Raw genomic sequence first — 25,068 nt, 5'->3', positions numbered from 1 at the left:
AGTGCCCCCATAATAGTGCCACGCCGCGTTTCGCCCGGAATGTTCACGTGCTGATCACGTACTGATCATGTTTTTGGTTTGCTATTTTTCTTTGACTAATAGACTTTAGTTTCCTATGTTTTTCTATTTGGTTATGGAATTTCGTTTCAGAAAATCCAATTCATATAGGAAAATATTCTACGCCTCTGTCGATTGTGATTTTGATACCACTGTGAAATTTTGATATCGATTAATCTTAATTGGACCAATTAGACTTTTTTATTTGTGGACATGGAATAATAATGGTATTGGTAGTACGCGGAAAACTGATGATGATAATATCGATAAAAAAAGACGGAAACGTGAAACGTGCCTTTGCATCAGTTATTAGGCGGTAAGATATATTTTATTGAAGGGAGAAAACAAGGTCTTTTAACTAAACGAAAATGTATTTTAAAAAGGTGAGTGCTCATTAGGAGCTAGTGTTAGTCCGAGAAAATGAGTCCTCAAATGCGAATTACCGACCTATTAATATAAGTAACAGTTGATAGTTAAAAAACTTCGAAGCAAAGTTATGAGTCTTTGATTTGACATTTAATAGGCAATAGTTTTTAGGCGAATGTGAATATCACATGATACAAAAAATGGCCTTTATACACGAATTGCATACAATATTTTTTCTGCTAGGGAAAATTTTATCAAAATACAGAAGTTGAATGGAGATTGTCCTCAATACATATTATTTTTTATTAATATTTTGAATATTTTAATCAAAATTAACAGAACAATAGAGAAATTTGTGTTATTAAATTTGTCAACTTTTCTGATCGGCATGTATAAATGTTACCTAAAAATTATTTTATTATTACATAAGTAGAAAAATGGTATCAGCGCGATTTGAACCTGGGACCTTCCGCATTTGAGCCTCGTACACTGGCAACTAAACTACGGGGTCCTTAATAGGCACTACTGCTTAAAGTTTTAGGCACTCAAAAGTGTGTTTAAAGTACGTACTTTCCGAGCGGTAGTACAAATATATTTTTTTGTTTTTTGCCTATTTAAAAATGCCGATATCTGAAACTTACCTATATACATGTAGGTAAAATACGCAAGGACCCGCAACGAGATCTATATTTCGATATGGATTCGTATGACTTTTATTAAAATTTGTGTGTAGGGGTTATTGACTATGGTGATTTAAACAAAATATTTTGACAGTCTTATCCTATTTTTTTATGTTTTACTATTGTTTATTTAGTATGATATTTTTTCATTTAACTTTATGTTTGCTTACATCATTTAACTGTTCAGGTTGTTTGTGTAAGTATGATCAATTACTCTATAAAACAATCAAAGAAGTTTTCTTTTACCTCTTCCATTTCGATCACCATAGATTCACTCAGTCCAGAATTTAGACCATTAATACATTGTGACTTGATCGACTTCGTTGTACATATATACTAATATTCAAGTTTTGAATTTTCGAAATTCCATGGTCGTTTTTTGTGAGCAAATTGTGATAGGTCAGCCGAGATCCACTCAGAGGCCTTAGGCCCATTATGATGCCCTTGCTGACTTTTCAGTCAGCACCATTTCACTCCCCTTCCTTATCTCTTCCGTTGCCAGGTCCTTGCTCACTTAAGCTTAGAAATATAATTTTTTTAGTGGAGGGCTGCATGTCTCCAAAAATTTCGAAAATGTGAAATAATTAAGAAATGGTGGACTTCAGGCATACTATGCCTTATATAAAGTTATATTGAAATTGTGCGTGGATTCCAAAAACAATCAAAAAAAAGGGCCTCGTAGCATCATCAAGTTCAACGAACTCTTACTTTATCTAAAATTTGCGTAAAAAATGTTAAAAATGTAGCCGAAAAATGGATTATTTGTTTTAAACATTTTAATTATTCAAGTGAAAACAAAAGCATTTGATGAAAACGGTCTTGTAGCGTCATGCAACTAAACGGATAGATGATTCAAATACGTCTTGAAAGTTTTCTAGAAATTTCAGCATTTTACACCCATTTTCATATTACTGAACTCTAGCTTTAACAGAGTTCGAATGGTATTATCCTAACTACAGCATTAAAAAAATTTAATTTTCTAAACAATGTATCTCACACAATTTAAAAAAGTACGAATTTTATTTTCAGAGAATTCTCTTGATTGTTATAGCAATTTGAAATTTAGAAATACATATCATTTAACAGAACTGTGTTTATTTTATGCATAATTCAGAATAGACTACAAAAAACTTTTATCAAAATATAACCTAATTTCTTTGATATATCTCTAAAGTATCACTATGGAGCAGCTCATTATGCTTCATGTTGAGGTCGAGCTAGCAAAAGATACGATAAAATAATTGCCCATGGAGGTAAGTATTGAGATGAAGTACTAAAATAGTATTTACTCTATTTTGATTGATCAGAAGAACGAAATACTTATATAAACACAAATTGAAACCGAGCACGGTCTTGGATACCAATGAAGAAGTTGTCCGCCTTCTGCATTTGTAACCCAATTCATGGGCCACATCTTGTGCCCACTTTGATCTTGAGATAAGTACATTATCATAATTGTAAATCGCATACAGTGCAAACAATAATATTCAGAATTTTATTGACTTCTTTTGAGCTTTATAACAGAATAGGATTAATATCAACTTCATATCAAAATCAAGCTTCTTTTCATTAGAATTTGCATTTATTAATATTTACAGGCACAGCAGAGTATTTAATTCTAGCTCCAACCTTAATTTTGAAACTGAATTAATTGCTGGTAGGGACAGCATTGTAAATAAGTGAAGGCAAAATTAAGAAAAGATAAGACTCTTAACTTTAAATCTAACCGGGGTTTGACATCAAGAATACTCAGATGGTGAATCACACTGAGGAACAAAATTTGTACTTTGTCATTCCACATAAATTAAACTTTTTAAAATAACTGACAAGATATTTTTCATCAATGTAATTGAAATATTTCAAACAATAATAACCGATACACGTGAAAAAGTTCTATTATAAATTTAAAATTTATGATTTCCTGGCAAATTTAGCTCCTGAATAGTAGTGATAACGTCCAATAGTAATCAACCAACATCCTTGGGTTCCATTTGCTCTGATAATAGGCTGATGAAAACTTTCCCGGGGCTCATCACTCACAGCTCCAAAATCTCAGAAAGAAAATCCATTATTTAAAAGATTTATCTTAAGTGACAATTTAATGATGATTAAGAAACAACAATTCTCTAACAAAATATTTGTATTTCTTACTCTTATGGTTAAAAAACTTGCATCAAAGTTTTTAAAACATATTTGTGCTCGTTTCTCCAGATCGTTAAATTTTCCTTCACATACTGGATGTTTTATCAACTCTTTTATTCAAGATACAATGAAAATACCCTCGTTCATCAAAGCGTCCTTTGGTTTATGGCATTTTACTACCACGTAGTGTGGTTATCTGTTCATTGGCAAGAATTGATCCGATTCCGTGGTCTATCTGCCTACTCCACGTAAAGAATCACCCTTTTTTTATGTTGATTCTATGGCCTTAAGTGCCTACTCCTTAGAATTTCACTGAGAAAATGAAAAGCATCTATAAAATTTCTGATCCAATACTCTATAAAAACCTTAAAATACTTCACAAACTTTTTTATGAAAACTCATATCCTTCATATCTTTTGAAACGCATTTTGTGTAACACATAATAGCCTGAATTTAACATAGTACCGATATCATCTTCGAACGTCAAACGACATTTCTATCTCACCCATTTAGACACCTCCACCATTTACGAAATCTGTTATTCCTAAACTTTCTAGAATCTTTAAGGAACATAATATTAAGATAGCATACAGTCAAACCCTCTCAGTGTATTTTTACTAAAATAAAAGATAAAACACCAATCAATAAATTGACAAATATAATGTATGTTAGGCATACCTTGTTAAATTGAGACGTTGGTCAGTCAAAGATGTCACTCTCCAATTAGATAACCTCCCACAAAAGCAAATTATATTCTGACAGGTGTTCATTAGCAACACATGTTTACCATCAAGGACATAATATGAATTATTAATCTGCTTTCACGACTGAGAAAAACTACAACACACGTCTACTTTTAGAAACAAAATATATTGCACAAAATGATCAATGCATTAATAAGAAAACTGATTCAAATAACCTTGACGTGTAATCTATGCATATCTTTAATATTTCGAAAAAACAGATTCTATAAAATAAATTCAACGTCATTGACAACCAGCTAACCTTATCTTCATAATCGAACCAATGAAAACTAATAACGATTTCTATAGTAACCAGAATCAATACGCTTAATATTTCTAACAAGCGTCAATTTGAATAAAGCAATTCTTAACTAATTGATGTAAGTAATTGTCATTATTGTTATAGTTTTAAACATATTTTTATATTGAACTTGATGATAATTTTAGTCCCAGATGATGAATACATAAGTATTCGAAAGCTGGGAATATATTAGAGTTAGTAGACTTTGGTGTTTTGGTGTTTATTTTTGCCACAATCCCATTACCATAATCTAGCTGGCAAAGACTTTTGAAAAGACTGAAATAAGTTGAAAAGTCAATTTTTATCTTTCTTCTAAAAAATTATTGAAATAAAACAGAAGAGACCTAAAATCAAGAAAATTAGAAAATTAGAAGAATAAACATATATAATAGGTCTAAGAAATAAGAAATATTATATATACTTTATTAGTTATTATTGATTAGGCAGCAATATTGATACCAAAATAAAAGTACTATTTCCTACTTTTTCAATGATTATTGAAGTAAATTGAATCAATCACATAGTTCCTTTAATGAATTTTCAGAGTTGATTTTATCCGGGGTAGTCTGTTTAAATTCACAGTATAACAACCACAACATACGATAAAATCGATGCACATAAATCTTATATATGAAATAATCGTAAACACATTAGTTCGACGAATGGACATTTGATATAAAACGAATTAGAGAGATATCGTTGACATTGTACAATAATTACTTGTGTATTTAGAGCACAATTTTTTTCTACCCGCACTACTCGCACTTTCAATAATGAAAACATTTACTTATATTATCTTAACTACTTTGATATTTTACCTGTCAAATAATTTGTTGAATGTTAGATAACTGTTACAATTATTTATTGCAATTTTTTATTCAGAAGAAATTTCTTCTATTACTGAAGATTGAAAATTGGAATGAACAACAGATGTTTACCACTAAAAGCGTATTCTATATATGCTTCTGCGACACTTGAACTCCTCCAGCCTCCATATCGTTTTAATTGGATCAAAGTAGCGTCTAAATTATGTAAAAGAATATCTGGTGTTCGCTGGAAGAAATGACCAGTGAAGAATTCAGGGTTTTTAATTTAAGAAATTATGAAGCAATATCCACGGGAATTTTGGCAATAGGCTTCATCCCAACAACTCGATTATGTCAACATCCTTCTACATTTTTAAAATAAAATTAACGTGAGGTCGAATTCAATGGCCGTAAGTTACAATATCTCGTAGAGTTCGACAAATATGCATCAAGTCTTTATCCTAAATAGCGTCTTCAACCATTTTAATAGTTCGCCGTCGTCACTCTCCAGCAATTCCAAAAATTAGAATATTGAGGGATGTTTAAAATGCAGTGTAACAAAGTTTTGCCTCTAAGCTCGTAGAATGGTTGTACTCAGATCTGAAAGAGCTTTCTGAACTCTTGGGAGGTATTGAGAATGCAATGCAACAATTTTTGGCATCCAAGACCAAAAAATGATGTTATTAAGGTTTAAAAGAGTGCAGAATGTTTTGCACCCAAGCCCAAAGAATGGTTTTACCAAGATATAAAAGAGCTTGATGAACGTTGAATATTGAGGCTTTCTTTATGTATCTATATGTAATCATTCAATAAACAGAATAAAGTAACATAAATTTTTACAATTTCATTTGAATGTAGTAGTTATTCATTTCAGGTGTGATTGTATAGGAAATTAACTTTATTGGAAATAACTGTCGAGAATCTAGTTTTCGGAATAGAATTTGAAAGGATCGTCCTAGCTACTACTACTTAAAATAACATCTCATGAATTGTATTAAGTTTTTATAGAGAAGAGAAAATAATGGATATTAAATTCTAACATTGTTTTATAATATAATGTGGCATCTTAACATACAGACCTTTTTCTCATAAACATTGTTGTTTAATGTACACTTATAATTTGAATACACTGTTGTGAATATAAATTAAGCTACTCAGCTTTCTTTTTTGCGTGAAAAACAATAGAAAATTAAATGAAACAATTCGTGACTTTGAATTTGAAGATGTGTATTAAGCAGCATTAACTGTAGCAAAAAATCTGGAAAAACGATAGAACAAAAGATAAGTTCCCTTATTAATTACACATGGAGGATTTGTACGAACATCGTATACAATACTGACTCAAACAAAACAATTTGTTCAACTGTATAATACAGAGTTGTACTGACTGAAATTTTAGTTTTAATAAAAAAAATGCTTGAATGTTGTCTTGCTAAAGTTTTAAGTTCAATTTTTGTGTATATAATTAACCCATTACATATTTATTAGGTTCTAAAATTGTGTTTATTACAATATTTATAGTACAAAGGAAAGCGGAGAAGCAGTGATGAGAGTACCCTGGTAAAGGCAGGGGAAATATCTACTTTCCCTCTAAATTGGTATAAAATACTAAAATAGTATCGAAAGGTAAATATATGACTCAGAAATATACTGAAACTGAAAGGATTTCATGTAACTGTTCGATAAATTTTCTTTGTTTATGTTCAGATAAAATTCTGGAAACAATACAGCGAGAAACAATTTGTGATAAATTCTTGTAACATAAGCATATTATTTTTATAGTGTAAACCTACTATTTCAATTCTTCCGTGCAAGTTATGCACAGTTTTCATGGTAGATGTACATATACACACTAGATACTGATTGTCATTATAACAATACATATTTGACACTTTGTTGAAAAAGCATCAGATTTTCACTTACAAGTAGAAAAAATTCATGAAGTACACTTCATTTAAAATGCACTAAGTATAATAAAATATAAAGATTTGATTTCTTACACCTTTTGATATGTTCATATTTCTAAATCGTCTTGATTTGAGCTCTGTTCTGATTTAAAATTAATTTTATTATTGAAGACAAATAGAAATTTGATCGTTCTGTTGACGTCTTTATTAAAATATGACTTGACACTGACAATTTGCATATTTATATTAATCAATAGAACACAATAGAATAAAAATAAAATCAAAATAGAAATCTGTTTCAACTAAATTTATTTTTTCTTAGTTCTTGCGTCTCAGAAATATTTAGCAACTGTCAGTCCAATTCTTCGTACTGTATTAAAATTTACAAAATAGAGCTATAAATTTTACTTTCGAATTTAGGTTTTTCTGATATTTCTTGATTCGTTGATACATTTTTATTTTTTTATTGTATTGATGGCCCTTTAGTCTATTTTCCAAATACTGAAATGTCTGTCCTATGTAGGCAGTGTCGCAACCATTACAAGGTACTTGATATATAATATTAATTCTTCTGTTTTTGGATGTTTTATATTTCAGTTTACTGAAATATTTAGATAATGTAGATTATGTCCCTGATAGCTGCTACATATTTTTGAGATATAGAAGCGAAGTAAAAATTAATTTTTCAAGTCAAAACAGATTTCTATTTTGATTTTCTTATCATTTGAAAAATGGAAGCTGCTAAACCTGCCTCCTCCCAAGCTGATAGTGAGAAAATAGGCATTTAGGGTGCCCACAGACTAATACAGACGTAAAAATTGATACCACAGAATCTAAAAAGGATTCCAAAAAGATAAAGCTAGAAATCAATGACATACCAATGGACCAGATGGATAGCATGATTGACACAGATATCCCATTTGAAGTGGTAATCAATTATCGAGAATCATGGGTCAATAAATATCTTCCACAAGCTCTATTTCTGGACCAAATGACATTCCCTCCGAACTACTAGAAAAATAATTCACTATTTTTCATGCAGAGCTATGAGCAATAAACATATGTGTACATCAGTATTTGAACAGAAACCTCGCTAGACAGCACATTTACATTTTCTCCTATAGCCTTGTAGGCCTTTTGAGTGCACTCTTTTATGGCTACTAGGCCTCCAGGGTACATCACGCAATGAGAGAGCAAACAACTACTCCAAATTTTGGGCCAGAACTCTAATGTGGCCTCATGAGATGTCTCATCAGCATCTAGCTAAATGGATGGCTAAAGTAGTTAAAATAAATTTGATCATGTAAGAACTAGTACTATTGAGTGAAGTTAAAATTTATTGTCATGGATACTAACGTTCAAGGTGGTGAAGTAAAAAAATCACGTGATATTATTCTATATTTAAAGAGTTTTTCACTGAATCATGTATTATCATGTAAAGCGAGAAATTATGAATAATTTATATCGATAGGTTGATTAAAAATTAGTATAAATTTTATTAAAGATTTCCATATAAAGAAAGGAGTAAAGCCAAAATCTTCGATGGAACTATGTGTAATTCGAAAAAATTTTTTAGAGTTTATGAATTCTTTTATTGGATCTAACATAATTACAATTTTTAGAAAGAGCGAATCGTATACATTCTAATTCTAATGTTCTCCAAATGTTTCATGCAATCAGTCCAATTTTCCTTCTATTATGGATCGAATATAGTGTAGATTCAAAATAGATTAGCTATTGTTTCAATGTGCCATTCAAGTTTGAAGGCCTACCGTGTATTTTCTGCTGGCCAATTCAGTGTCACTATCATTTGTTTTGGAATTTCTTTGACTCGTTTTGTTACAGAATTCAATTAAATACGTGAATAGAAAACTACTCACGTAATGAGGACGACGCGACGTGAAGAGTATTTTAATTCCTTATAACAGTTTACGTAAATGTTTAAAAGTATTGTATCAATGAAGTGGAATTGAGGTTTCTCACGTACTGTTTATTCTGGAGTCGATAAGCTAGTGAAAGTATTAGAAATTACTAAGAATCAAAATTTTCCGTACAATCGATGTACTATTTTTATATTTTAAAACAGTGAGAGTGAGATTTTTTATGTTTCTTTGTAACAATTCCTTATTTGAACCTCTCCTCACACAGTATACTCATGATTAGTTTACATAATGCTGATATGAGAGCTTTAATCCTGAGTTGACGCTATTGAAACCAGTAGGTTCTCAGCATGAGCTCGTTCAATCCAATTCCACAATCTTCCTCATCCTTTTTTCCAGTCTTGACAATAGATTTGAAACCACAGAAATACGTTGCGGATAATACTTAAATGGGATACATGGCAAATTGTGGTCTACCAGCTTCTCTGTATTAATATTTGTAAGACTATTGTACGTCTTTTGAGTGGTAGCTTTTTTTCAGGGATGGCTTAACAGAAGAATCCTCTTTCGCTTATTACATTATAATATTCAAAATGATCATAATAAACAAACTTTTACAATACAAAATTATTTTTTCTGCAACTAATTGAAGTTAAATACAAGATGTCGCAAATACACTACGCGGGTTGCGAGTTTTGAGATAGACAAATAAAAACAAATATTTATAATTGGATATGGCTTTATTATTTTTCAAAATATTCTCCATTAAGATAAATACACTTTTGTGTACGTTTGCACCAATTGTCGACGCATTTTTTCCATTCCGATTGAGGTAACTCCAAAACATGTGATTGATACGCATCAACCACTTCTGCAGGAGCAGAAAAATGTTGATCTCGTAGTTGGGAATAAGAAGAAAACATTGGGTACCATACAAGAGCAGTAAGGCTCAACCTATCAACTCGATGTTTTCTCTTTCAAAGTAAGAGCTCGAACATTTCTGCCAAACAAATGCTGTTGTACCATTCAGAATTGATCAATCTACGTTGCCCTAATGGAACGGTGATGACATGTCCAGTTATCTCGAAAAAACAGGGAACCATTTGCTTCGAAGTGTTTCGTGTGCGAACAACTTTTGATGGAATTTGTTCGTCTTTAAAGACCCATAAATTTTCTCAGAATTTCTTCGCACCAATCAACATGAACTTTTTGTGAATGTATGCAAGTGGAACTAATGACCAAGTATGTATCAATCTCACGGTATGTCCTATGTGATCATGCAATATCAGTTTATGCACCGATTTATGTTTTCGGATCGATTTTAAATGAACTTCACGAAATTTATCCTGTAGTGAAGTGTGACCACGATTGAATTAAAAAAATCAGCGTAACACAGATGGTGCTTCATCACGGAAAGTCGGAGCGAGTTGATCAGCACTATACTGTTGGTTTAATCCACATCAAAAGTCATAGGAAATCATCGCACGAAAATGTTCGCGATTTGATTCCATTTTTTGACCAAGATGAATGTTTCAACTTTAATGCTTTCGAAATTTAAATTTCAAAACATAACAGCCTTCGTCCATTACTAGAATGTTTCTTAGGATCTAATACGAGAGTATCCTGGATCTCAACCATTTTCCTGGCTGATTTAACTATATAGCAGATGTTTAATTTTAGGATTGGTGGAATCATCCGCTTTTTTATTTTAAACAATTTGTGAATTGTTCGAATTCGTTCATAACAATTTTACCATATCAATAATTCTGTGAAACTTATTTCTCCTCCTGAATGATGGTAATTTGAGACTTGAAATTTGAAGCTTTATATATCGTTTTCCACGATAACTGCATGGATAATTTGAAAAAAATTAATATTGTATCTACTTTCTTGTTGCAATATTATGCAAAAAGTGCATTTGTTATTCTTGCATAAAATTCATATTTCACAGTTTTTATTTCATTTCCGTAGTTTCTCTCAACGGACAATAATAAGTATTTTATGAAGGTATAACACCCATCTCTCTCCATCATTATTCAAATTAAACCTCCACATTCTATCTAACACTATTGTATAATACAATATAATTATTTTGTAAGCCGGTCCTGATTCCAAGTGATATATTACACATTCCAAGAGATTCTCTGCTCAGTTCTAAGCTTTCTCCTTAGGCACAATAAAATGTGAAATCAACAGTTTACTGAATATTGAAGTTAACAATTTGAAAAGTTTCATAGTTAATTCAAGGTTTTCGTCTCTCTGGCTAACAGGGATTTGTTTTTTCTCGCTATTTTGTATGGGTAAACACTTCAATTTAAAATACTACTGAATAACTAAATTTACGTGTAAGTATTTGTAACTTTAATGTAATAATTCAAGTTAAATAAATTAAATGTATATGAATATTACATTTTTCGAATACAGATAGGTATATTATCGACAACTATAGTAGCGGCTGGTGAAAAAAAGGTTTAGGTGTTTTACAATGTTTCAACAAAACATATCTTTTAGAAGGTTTGGCATCTTCGTCAAATATGCATTGATTTCGTCAACTTTCGTGCTAAACTGATGGATTGTTGTAACATTTATCACACAATAAAAATATGAATCACCAATCACTTCTTTCAGTCTTTAGCAACGTCTTTACTTTGCTATTTTACTTTTATTGACTTCAAAGAAAATAAGCAATTTTCATAAATGCTAAATTAACTTAAGCAACTCTCCCAGTAACTTAACCATGTTGAGAGTAATCTTCGTTACAGTGTTACAATTTATTTCTTATCAATCTTATCTTTCGGATCGTAAATTTCGCAATTACTTTGTCATTAAAATTATCTATTTCGGATATGAACTTTTTCTCAATGGATAGCATGGAAAGAAGTGTTAAACGATCTTCTGTCAGTGAATTTATAAGAAACTTTATGAATCGAGTTAGCGTTGAGAAACATCTTTTCGCCTCTGATAATATCATGGAAGCTGTTACCAGAATTTCTAATAATATTCAGTCTCATTTTATTAAACATTTTAGAAGCAGTGAAGCGACATTCAATCCTTGCAATTATTAATTCAATAAATAACGGTCAGTTTTCTAAGATTTAATAAAACTTGAGAAAATCACATGCATTTGAAAATTATAATTTTAAACACATCGTTGGGACATTGATACACTGATTTGATGTTAACAAACTCCAATTTTTATTATGACAGAAAATCTCTTTTTTTTTTCTATTCTTCTATTCTATTGTTTTTAAATTGTTCTTGTGATGTTTAGAATATTATTTTCTTCAATTAACCGATTTCCCGTTATCTAATCTTGAACTTTTCAACTGTGAATTTAAATTTTTCTTTAACGTAGAAAAACTTGGTGAATATTGTAGCTATAAAAATTTTTAGAAAACCAAACTCTTAGCTTACTCACATATTTAAATTTTTTCTTGCTAATTTTTTCCATAAGTGCATAGATCTTACTTTATTATTGAAAATAGTTCCAAAAAGGCATTTTTTACAAACCAGGCAGGTTTAATCGTTAACCCATTAAGTACCATGAGTTTTGCCTTACTGCAGTTTCGTTTTGTTGATTTTTCTGTCTGGGTTGTATCGTTCGTACTGTTAATTTATTCCTCAATTCTAGAGATAGAAATCTAAACTTGAATTCCTGAATTCTGTGTTTTTAAGCAAAAAGAGTGAGAGCAGTGCACTAAAATCAGAGTTACTAAACTCTTCGTATATTTATACGATTTTTTTAATTAATCCACATTTGGGGATCGTGATACATATCATGTTATTCTCTTCTTAGTTGAACACGTTTCTCACAGGAATGGCCTATTGTAAATGTAAGAGACCTTGAACCGATATTAAATGATCTTTTTAGGATAATGATGACGTCAATACCAATAATATAGTTGAATTACCACCAGAAGATGTAGATGAAGTCACAGATTGTGAGGATTTTGACGAAAATCTATTGGAAGCTTAATATCCCACAGAAGTTTTTGAGACACTGAAAGTTCACAGTATTCATGCAGAAGATACTGTCGATGATGGTCCGAGTATTTCGAGTTACCAGCCAATTAGAAAAAAAATGTTGCCTAGGGTAAAAAAATCTCATAATCTTGAAATACATAATGTCCATTCAGAACATGATTTTAGTGAAAATTCGAATACATCCACTCCTTGTCAAAGTAAGAAAAGGAAGTCAACAATCCCTGATAGTACTGAAATTTTGGAATTATTTTTTGACGACGTAATTTTGGATTACGTCTTTAGTGGAAGTTCAAAGTTTGCTGCTCAAAATAACACGTATCCACCAACTGTTTGAAAAAATTGGGTATTCCTAATGACCAAAGAGACAAAAATTCGACCGTTAATTGAGCATCTAAATAAGAAATTCATGACCTTTGGAGTGTTCAACCAGGACAGGAGTATTGATGAACAAATGGTAAGATACTTCGGACGCCACTATCTCAAACAATTCATCAGAAGAAAACCTATAAGATTCGGGTTCAAAATGTAGGCTATTTGTTGTTCAGTTAGAGTTTATTGTTACCATTTTGAGGTTTATGAAGGAAAAAGAACGAGAGAACCTGAAGTATCATATGGACTAGTAGGAGACGTTGTAATAAGGTTGTTTTCAAAAGTTGAAAATCCTCAACTAAATAGCTTTTAGATTTGCAACTTCTTTACAAGTTTTTCATTGGTCCAAAAACATCTAGAAATGAATATACGCGCAAAAGGCACATGTAAATTTGATAGAATAAAGTCTGAGTAAGATATGAAAAAAAGTAGGTTTGACACCAAAAATAAAGTCTTAGGGGTAATATGAAAAGACAATAATTGCGTAACAATGCTTTCCAACCATGAAAGCATATTACCTCTATCAAAAGCTTATAGATGGTCCAGAACAGAAAGAACGAAAAAAAATATTCCTCAACCATATTTGATTTCAGAATATAATAAGTTTATGGGGGGAGTAGATTTGTTAGACTGGAAGTTCCCAAAGTACAGAATCAAAATACGTGGAAAAAATGGTACTTTCCTATATTTACTCAAATATTAGATACAGCATTTATCGATGGAAATGTGGTTTTTTGTTTTGTAAATGGTAAAATGCCACTTCTGGATTTTAGACAAGAATTAACGATGCACTATTTTACGTCTCTTCTACGTCAGATTCCAAAATTGTGGGTAGACCACAGGCGAAGAATGTTAGCTTCCATGTACGGATCAGCAACAGCGAAAATGATTTGACAAGAACTTTCGAAGAAAAGCAAAAAAATGTGGAGTATGCAAGACAAACGTGTATAGAATCCTATTCCCTATAGCTGACTCAGACTAGTGCCTAAATTAATAGTTCTTTTTTCATAAAATTCAAAATTTGTAAAGTTACAGTCGTTTCATTATTGTAATCTCTGTACTATTATAATAAATTTGTGTGCCAAAACCTTTTATTTTTATTTACTGACTAATATGTATTGATATTCTGACTTTGAGGTATCGATACATTTATTAGTACGATACTTTTCATTCGATACTCATGTAGAATGTTTTCCCATATTCCATTCAAAATAATAATATATCACCATAATATGTAATCAATATAGACATACAATAATTTTTTTTAATTTATTTAAGATATTCACTGCATTTCTCATGATTCCCAAATGAGTATCAAAATTTAAACAAAAAAATTTAACATAACTAATATATTTTCGGAGTTCTAATGATTCTAATATCTTTGGTACTAACATTAAAACTTGAGTTTATATATGTTTCAATTTCAAATTCTCCTAAATTTCCAAGGAAGGCATAATATATAGAGAGATGTGCTGATTAAAAGGAAGAATTAGATTTTGCATGAAACGATTCGCTCTTGTAACCGAGGCATCTCCTTCCGCCCGTATAGTAGGAGAAAAGTTTACATTTTCGACGATATATGTCTTTAACACATTTATCCAAAAGTGCACTTCTAGTCTGTGTGACATTAAATCGAAGACGAAGTAGTCCTCCACTTCATTTGGATTGTTCCTCATGAGATGGATTCATATTTTTGTCTTTAATTTATAATCAGAGCTAACTTTATTGACTTAACACTTTGACATTGACTGCCTGTGTATATCTGAGTACACACGGAGCTGTTCTAAACCGCGTGTATTTTTGCTTATACACGCTTTATTTCATACATCAGGCCACGTATTTGACAACCAAGCTCCCTGCATTATTTTGTTAAGGGGCTTATGTACCTCTGACCTGTGTGGACTTGGTGTTGACGAGTTGTCCCACTCGAAATAAAGAAACTAATAGCAGAAAAGCGATAAGGGATACACAATTTAAGGAATACGTGTCCAAACTTACTAGAGGAGATAACTTCACTTGGAAGTCAATAAAGAATTCAAAAAGGCCTAAGATAACAGCCCCACCTATACGCAATCCTAAGACTTGAATACTGGCCAAAATCATATAAAGCTGCACAAATCATATTGATTGGTGAACTAGGCAAAGACCAAATCAACGTGTCATCTTACCGTCCAATAAGCCTGCTACCAAGAATAGCTGAAAACCTACCTTTACAGGAATGGATCCAATTCCACCGACTCACGCAAAAAATAAATAAAGTCCTGGAGAACACAAAATATTGCTCTGTTGTTTTCCTCAATATCGGACAGGCTTTTGACAGAGTGTGGCACAAAGGACTGCTATACGAAATTGAAAGAACTCTTCCCGCAAACTACCACCTACTTCTGAAATCTTACCTAATCAACAGAACCTTCCAAATAAAAGTGAACGAGGAAAAGTCCGAACTTTTAACTTAACTTAACATACTGTATACATCAGATATAACAGAGACACAGTATACAACAACATGAACTTTTGCTGACGACACTTCTAATCAAGAACCACAAATAGCAACAAAAAATGTTCAGCTTCATCCAAGAATGGCTACAAAAAGGAGAGTTTAAGTGAATGAGACCAAATCAACAAATGTAAAATTCGTGCTACGTAAGGATACATGTTCTCCAGTCAAGTAAATAATACAGTCTAAATACGAAGGAATCCACCTGGACAAAAAACTTAACTGGAAACATCACATCATAAAAAAATAAAACTTGATATAAAAACATTAGTTGATAGAGAAAAAATCCAAAGTCTGACTTGAAAACAAATTCCTTATATACAAGTCTGTCATCAAGCCTATATGAACATATGGAATTGAGCTGTGGGGTTGCGCTTCTAAATCTAATATAAATAAGTAGATTCTATGGTATGTATCAAATCACGCGGACCTGCGAGTGCCCACTGTACAGAAAGTTATCCAATAAAGGATCATCAAACATCACAAAACTATAAAAACCCACCAAATTCCACTACTAGACGAATTGTTAAGACCAAGCAACGCGAAAAGACTGAAAGAAGTTGGCGAATAGACCTAGTAGCAGGTATAAGAGGTTACATCACTAGATCATCAAGACATTATAGATGTAAGATTATATAACACTAGCGAGTAAATTAACCCAAAAATATAAATTAATATCCGGATTGTTAATAAAAATTTGTTGTCCGAAAGAATTGCTAGCCAAAAACAGGGTTGGATAACTGTACTATTTTCAAAATATACATAATAACCATCGATCCAAATTTTATATCAAATAATTTTATGTGAAATTTCATGTTTTATGATGTGGAACACGATAGAAAGAAATTTAATTTTTTAACAGAAAAGAACGCTTCAGTAACAAAACAATTTGGATACTTTTTGTATATTCGTCATATTCTATTCAGATGTTGTATTTGGAGTGAGTGAATGTTTTACTAGTAAATGTATTTTTCCAATAATCCAATTTGTGTTTTCGATACGAGTATTCTTGGTAGTCGAGAGCCGTCTCTGAGAAATATGTGTAATAACTCTTGAAAATTGAGGAGAGGTGAGAAAGAACGTGAATTAAAGATAATCACAAATAGGATACGAAATTGAGAGAAGATGAGATGTATGATATGGTTCGATAGATTTCATATCAGAAATTCAGATTTGCAAAAATAATTTGAATTGGAAATAAGGCAATACTAACGGTGTGTACTTAACTCAACGAAGCCTATTCAGATAAAATTATTGGCATTTATTTGAGGGAAAAAGAGCCTATTTAGCATACAAGAAAGTAGATTAATCAAAAGTGATGTGATGGAGAAATGGGATGAATAATAATTGCAATCCAAAAATGTCTTCAGGTAGATTTCAAATTGAGTTAAGTTTTTTCTAATTAAGACATATTAACATATTCAGTATAATGGAATAAGGTTGAATGAAGCAAGCATACCTCTCACGTGAAAACAAAATCTTTCATACAAATTACAAAACATATCCAACCATATAACCAAGTTATCGTCTTCAGAGACTGAAGGTAAACTCAGTTTACACAGTGTAATTGTGAGTGTTGGTGTAGTGGTGGTGTAAAAATTGTATTCAGTAACCTTTTACTCGATATACTCAAAAGTTTTGAAAAATTTCATTACACACAGTTATGAAAAAGTGATGCAAAAAATTCATACAACGTTCATTTTTCAAGAAAATGCAGAAACACAAACAATAAATTAAAAACAATAAAACTTGATTTCGAATTATATAATTAGAACTTGAAGATACCTCATCTAGTTCTAAAAATTTTTTCAATTCTTTTACTAAAACAACTTTTTGTCAGTGTTAGTTTTATAATTATTATCATACCAATTGTAAAAGATGTCCAAAAATTAATACAAGATTTAGATTAAATGGTTTTTATTATTTTAATTGTAATTTCTTCATTGAATCATAAAGTACATGGAATAAGTTTCCATAAATGTGGCCGAAGTTCGTTGATGTAACATTGAATCTACGCGTGGTTGTGGGCTTCTGATGATTTTAAATAACCTCATAAAAAGACCACCCTCTTTTTCAAAAAAAATTATGGTCCAATTATCCCTCCAGACCAAATTGCTCATCAAACAGTGACACGTTGTGGATGCATTTGTTTTTTGACTACCACATGACGGTTCTCAGAGCCCCAAAAGCTGAATTTTGGCGATTAATAAACCCATCAAGATATAAATATGCTTCGTCGCTTAAGATGATTATGCTTGGAAAATCAGAATTTATTTCTTGATGGTCAATAATCCATTCAACAAACTCTCTTCGCTGTGCATGATCATTAGGCTTCAATTGTTGTGGTAATTGAATTTTGTAAGCATGGATGCAGATTTTTAGTCTAGAGGGCTTCTTGATATTTGCAATTCTTGTCCAGGACGCCAAACTGATGTTCATTGATTGTCACCAACACTCTCATACACTGCTTCGATATTGATATTTGAACGACATGTTGTTGGACGACCAGTGTGTTCGGCACCTCCAATGGTAGGTTACGATGAGAGACTTGGAAGTCATGAAGTAGCATTTACTTCATTCCACTAAATACATTTTAAATGGCCTCCAATTGCTAGAAGCACGGTGAGAAGAATTTTTGCAAAATTATATAAAACGGGAAACTTCTATTATTACCAACTTCTGACGTCTTACATACCATCCATACCCACTACGACCTCGATCCTATCCTTATGTTCTAATTTTTTGTGCACTTTTAAAATTTTGGATTCCAAAAAGTTTTCTTCTATAATATACTCGTATTATTCACTTAAAGTTTATGAAGTTTGGTTTTTGAAAAAATTCTTTTACGATATCTATATTATTTTTCAATTTTAGTCTTATAATTATATTGGTAAAGTATCGTAATCAATATTAATAATTTTTAGTACATTAAGATCTTCTTCCCACAAAATTTCAATTTGTAGCATTCTTAATTTATATCAGAATAATTAGTTCCACATCAGAAAATTAATTATAATAACTTATATAAAAAGTAATACTGGCAATGGTATAACCGAAATTTGTATTTCAATTGTTAATATTGTTAGCACCATCTTTTGCAATCTATTTAGTGAATATAGGTAATTATTATTAGCGCATTGTATTGGTGAAATCATGAAAAAATGTCTCCATATGAAATATTAACTTAGATAATTAGAACTAATTAGTCGATTACTTCGATAATTTTTCAAATGATTAATGTATTATCATCGGAAGTAAGTGAACACGTCAAATTAACGTAAAACGGGAAGTTAGTTAAATATTGATAATAAAATTTGTATTATGCAAACAGACAAAAAGAGTAAGTTGAATAAAGTGTGGTGAAGGTTCACTGATATCTAAAAGATATTTTGTACACCCTTTTCCATTCAGTTTCAGAAGACTGTCTCTAAAACCAGTAGACCTTCCATTCCTAATCCATAGATACATTTCATAACATACGCTCACTGCTTCCTGAGTTTCTTCACTGTTTAGCATGCATCAAGTAAGTATACAGGTATTTCCTTTTCAACCTACTGAATCTGTCGTTGTTTTAGTTTCCTCAAGTATCCATTCAGGCAGCAAAGTTCCTACTTCCCGTATTTTTTCAATAGTGTCCTCGATTATCTTAGTCCTACACAGTAAGTGATTACAAGTGATTTAACTGATGTAAAAGTGAATCTGAGGAAGAGAGATAATTTGGGCGTTATTCGATATTACAAATAGATGAAAATATGTAAACAGTGGACAAACTCTCATTCAAACAGATAATTATAATCTAGCATGGTATGTGCTGAGGATTTCAACACTTGATTTTCATATGGGACGCCAACCGAATGATCATCTTCATGGAGAATCGTATTTATTGAAAATGTTTTTATGTGATATAAAAGCTAGCTCTCTGATTCGTAACCTAAGACAGAATAGAGAGTTCTTGATACTAAACCAATCATCCACCTCGTCCACACTATACCTATTAATCAAAGTCGAATTTCAAGAACGTAGTTTTTAATTTTTCAAATTATGAGAAATTAGTACCATTATTTGTTTCGATTGTGAATTTCTCTTTAAAGGGAAAGGGAAAGTAACTGTATGCAATTAAAAAGTTCTATAAGATGGACCAATGTCTTCCTTCTTCATCGGCTATACCACAAGTCGTTTTTATTTGGCGATATTTTGAACGTAGGAGCATTTCTATCTATCCATACTCATTCTATTCACCAGATTCAACACTTTTAGCCCAAAAGTAAACATGTACATGTATGAGAATGTGTTGATACCATTCCTAACATTTCGAAAACAAGTCTGAGATATTTTATTGGCTGAATCAATCAAAGTTGCAAGCCAATCTAAACTATTTGAAATCAAAATTTTTATCAAATTATTACCGATAAGATAGCAGTACTTCGAAGTAGCATACCTCTAATATAACTGAAAATACTGTATTTGCATTTTTAACCTAGACTTATTCAAAATTCTTATAATGAAACAATTTTCGTGTCCAGATTGGAATTCTGCAGGAAAAATTAATTCAAAAATGACGTCAAAAACATCAATTGCGGGGGGCAAAGCTAAAAATTATATCACCAAGTTTGCCAGCAAACATTGTTTTAATCTACAATTTATTCTTTTTATTTTAGAATTGGTTCAAATATTCAAGAGAAAAAGTAGAAATACTTACAGTGCACTTAAGCAAGCAATTTTTCAAGATAGAAATGAAAAGAATCTCCCTGCCGTCGCTAAGAAGTATGGAACGGTGGATTCACAAACGCTAAGTGGGGGGATTTTTTTGTTGAAGGATGTTTACACAAGCATTTCCTTCCACTTGGCAGAATTTTCCACGTCAATAAGACCGGAATGTTGAGGGTAAAACAACTTGGAAGAATCACATCGGCTGAGAGGAAAAATATTATCTTTCAGAAACCAATAATCTCAGAGTTCAAAATCAACCCAGTTTATTATGAGCTCCTTCCGGGTACTAATTCTCATCCTATTCTTCTTCTATTCGATGGGCTATAAATATATGCCGCGAGAAATCGAATTGTGTTAACAATCCCATCTCACACCAGAAATAGATTACAACCGCTAGATGTAGTCGTACCTATTTGGACCATTTACTATATATATTTCCAAAGAAATGGACAAATATATGAAGGTTCAGCTAGCTGGAAGAAAAACGGGCTATATACCTGAATCAATCATAGAAGAAGCTTATTAGAAGTCTACTATGAGTCCTTCTACTCAAGCGTAGATGAGAATTGTCTTACCCAGTTACAGGAAAGAATAATTATTTTGAAAAGAGCAATAGAGCTGAGATACAAAAAAAAACCAACTCTATCGTAGCAGATCTTGAATAAGCTGGACCTAGATATTTCAATGAAAAACTACCTTCGATATCACCTATAAATAGCAGCTAGTGGAGAGCAGCAAATAAAAAAGGCAGTGGTAAATGACAAATAAATGGCAACGGTTCTAAACCAAAAAAGCCACAATTGTAAATAATGATGAAGAAACTTTTTTACAATAGATGTTATACTGGATACATTTCAATGTATGTCTATAATAGACAAAGATTGCGGACGAAGATTATATTAATGATACAGAATTTTTTATTTTCCTTTCCTATTGAAGAGAAATCAGTTTGAGGAACATATATTTGATATTCTTTGATTAAAATCAGTGTGAGAAATATTTTAGTCTTCTTTAGTAAGATATGTCTACAAAAAACACTATATTTTTATGTTAAATGTGGACTTGGAAATACCCTTTTAGTATATTATTACTTAAAATGTAGTCGACGAACTTGTCGGCTTTTCTCATACCAATTCAAAATTATTCATTTTTCTGTTTTATGATCTCCAACTCACATATTTTTGAAAATTGTTGTTGAAGTTGACAATATTATTATAATTAATAAGCGATGAACGTGATGATATTCCTCCTCTCTAAACAATAAAGGAAGTGAGACCAAAATTCAAAACATGTTTAGTGCTTTCATAAACTAAATAAACCCAAGATTTCATGAATAAATTACATGTTCCCTTCAATCTGTTCGACGAATATGAATACTTTAAGTTGACATCATCCTGCGACTAATCTACTTTTTCCAGAAACAAGCCTAATCCCAGAGCTTACAAGAAGGTTCATTATTGGTTGTTTTTGCTTCAATAGAATAAAAAAACTATGGAATATGATATGAAATAGAAAGTTTCAGTTTTGTAATAGTGATTTCAATGTGTTGAACTGGAAGTTTTATCCCAAAACTGAATGGTTCAAAGGACTTTTTACTAATAAAGATTCAATTTTGACAGCGTTATGTTCAAATTTTAAATATTACAAGAAACAGCATTAATATAAATAAATTTCTAATGTATAAAAATTGGAAAACAATATTGGAGAACTGATAGTATAAGCAGTGAAAAAAATTATCCATAGTTCAAGCAGGTAATGGCTAAGAGAAGCCTTCTACGTTTTACATAGATTTTCCATGAAAATATTCGAAGAATAGTGCTGTTGAATTAATGTAATTTTAAAGAAATTATAACCATACACGTAAAGATTGATCAATGTAGTTCTATAATTCATAATACAAAGAAATTTTAAACACAAATGCAAAACAATTCAGACAATACCAATGATATTTCAATGTTTTACAATTTTTGAAAAACCTAGAAAAAAGTGTAGGAACAAAAACATTTCCCAATGTGTCTTTATTTGGGCACTACCTTGAGACCATATATATATATATATTGCCTTCAATATTCCCCTATACGCCTCTGCTCTGAGAAGGTAATTTTTGGGGACACCTTGTATATCTTCCAATATACAGGAACACAGTCTTTTCGGAAAAAACTCTTATTAGAAATACAATTGAACTTTATTTTCATCACGCTAATTTCGTAAAGTTTCTTTGAAACGTGTATACTGAGAGACGCTACAAAGAAATCTTTTATGATACTTGCTTGGCGGTAGCCACGCATATATTTTACGTGAACAGTTTGCATTCGGAGATCTTCACAAGATTTTGTATCTTTTATATCTAAATAGCACCACCCTCGAGAATATTAACTATTTCCTTTGTTGGCGTAGGTTGATTCTACAATAATTCGTTTGTTGGCGTCCTATGTCGTGCGCAAGCGCTTTTAAGTTGTTGGTTTTTTCACGGAATGTCACTGCTGTAGAAAGTTGTCACAATTTCCTCGCCCGAGCTACTTAGCTCACAACTTCTTCTGACTATCATGAAGCGAACCGAACAATACTCAAATATTTATGTATTGAACTAATTGCAGTCAAGCGGAAACTGTCTCATTATGCAAACTAAATGGTTCGAGCGACCGAATCATATTACTGTTACGAAAAATCTCGCAAAATGGGTACTTAGGCCGCCCTTCTCTAGCTACAACGGAAATTTAAAATTTGGCTAATTCGTGGGGTGCCTTTGATTTGTTTTTTATAAATGGCGGATGCGCCTTTGATGATTTTTCTATTTTAGACGGTTTATTATAATATTTAGTTTAAATAATTTCTAGAAAAGTCTATTTATCTATTTCTTGTGTTTCTTTTTATTCTAGAACTTTGTAGAATTCTATAAGTGGTATATAAATAAGTTTATGTAGTGCAGTAAGTTAGTTTTAAACAAATAGTCTTTACGAAGAGAACGAATTAGTAAAAGTAATAGCAGAAATTGTTTAAGTGATATTTATAAATAAATTATTATAAGTTAAATGTGTTGTACAGTGTGTAAATAAATTAAGAACCTAAGAGACAGTGTTTATTAATTCACCCCACAAATATAAAGAGTGTAAATAAATACGAAAAATGTTACATTCAAATTATTGCACCGACTTGATTTTCTTAGTTTCAACAGAAATTTGTATTCTATTATCTGTAATAATACTAATAATACTTTGCTGCTACGTGACAACTTTTTATTATCATGTTTCATTATCATGACCAGACAAACGAGCAGTACCGAAATGCCAACTACAAAGATATGATTTGGAAAAAAGTTGCACAAGGAATTAAATGTCAAAGGTACTCTACAGATTAAACTTAAAGCCTTACTCTGCGATTTCTTCTGTTCTCCATGAAATGTTTCTGGTTTTCTTCATTTTCCTCTCCTAAACAAAGTTGGAGCATGCCTGAATAGTAGTTGCCACAATTTTTGACCATTTTGCGCACAAAACCTTCCGCCATTTTAATTGGATCAAGATGGTCTAGAGTGGCGAAGGTATCGAGCTGGAGATATGTGCTCAACCCTTCTGATCTTGCACCGATCCGTTCTAAAGTGTAAAATCGGACCTGAGTCGGATAGGAGTGGTGTATGACAAGTGTGTGCTGGCCTTAACGCTGAACAACAATCGGTAGCCAATATATGACGCCAACAAGTGACTTATTTTATAGTCAACCTTAGTTAGAACTTATGCTACTAGTCTTGTTATAATCTAATTTTGGTAAAAGTCATAATGTGATATTATTTATTGTGCTAAAATATAGTTATCAAAATAAATAAGTTTTATTTTTTTAGTTTGCTAAAATTAGTAATGTGAAATTTTAACTATTAGAATAAGATTTAGGTGATAAATAACATAAATTTATCAATGCGGTTGGCCTATCTATACCCACGAAGTGGAAATCCAAACTCGGGGATCGCTTTTATGCGATATTAAACTAGCTCGAAGTTGATTGATAATTTTTCACTACAGAAATGGAAAGTTAACTTATAAGGGTCCATTAACTTGACTACTATTAATTTATAATTAGGAATCTCACTGGAAATACGAGAAGTATAGTTTTGATTTATAGGAGTAGAAATTAATTAACTTCATTATCTGTTCTACCAGTTCAGTAATAAACATCACGGGATAATGGATGTAAATAATAACTTATTTTATATTGAATTATTGACTTTGAAACTCGAATTCATGAATACTGGTAATTTACAAACAGATGAGTAGAATTTTATTGAAAGTTCATGCCATTGATTTAAAAGTGAGTTTTTCAAAAGTAGGATTGTTTACGTTTGTAGTAGTGAATATAATCATTATCGTTTTTGGTTGAAAATCTACTATCTATTATATCCAATAATATATGATATTTCTTTGAAAAGTATCACTTCTATGAGGTAGGTAGGTTTATTAGAAAAGATGTTTTTGAATCCTTCTTCCTTCAACCATTCCCTAGTTTACGATGATCAGACTGATTCTTTTTAGAATAATGAATATTGTCAAATAATATGTTTCACGCAAGCATATTTTTTTGAAAGAATATTTGGTTACAAGCTGACAAATATGGTATCATTTCAACTGCAAATTATAA

General features: G+C 31.4%; 1 protein-coding gene and 1 long non-coding RNA gene across 5 annotated transcripts in view; one reads left to right on the top strand and one right to left on the bottom strand.

Annotated features, from left to right (window-relative positions):
* LOC130442438 (muscarinic acetylcholine receptor gar-2) overlaps positions 1-25,068 on the bottom strand; it is a 144,749-nt gene that overhangs the window by 115,313 nt on the left and 4,368 nt on the right. The window lies entirely within an intron of this gene.
* LOC130442448 (uncharacterized) lies at positions 11,033-14,322 on the top strand. The gene is made up of 3 exons (XR_008909775.1): positions 11,033-11,227; positions 12,754-12,975; positions 13,032-14,322. It is a non-coding gene; the product is annotated as an uncharacterized LOC130442448 (long non-coding RNA).

The sequence above is a fragment of the Diorhabda sublineata genome, chromosome 4 (assembly GCF_026230105.1).
Source record: "Diorhabda sublineata isolate icDioSubl1.1 chromosome 4, icDioSubl1.1, whole genome shotgun sequence".
Lineage (NCBI taxonomy): Eukaryota > Metazoa > Arthropoda > Insecta > Coleoptera > Chrysomelidae > Diorhabda > Diorhabda sublineata.
This window is presented reverse-complemented; position numbering and strand designations above follow the sequence as displayed.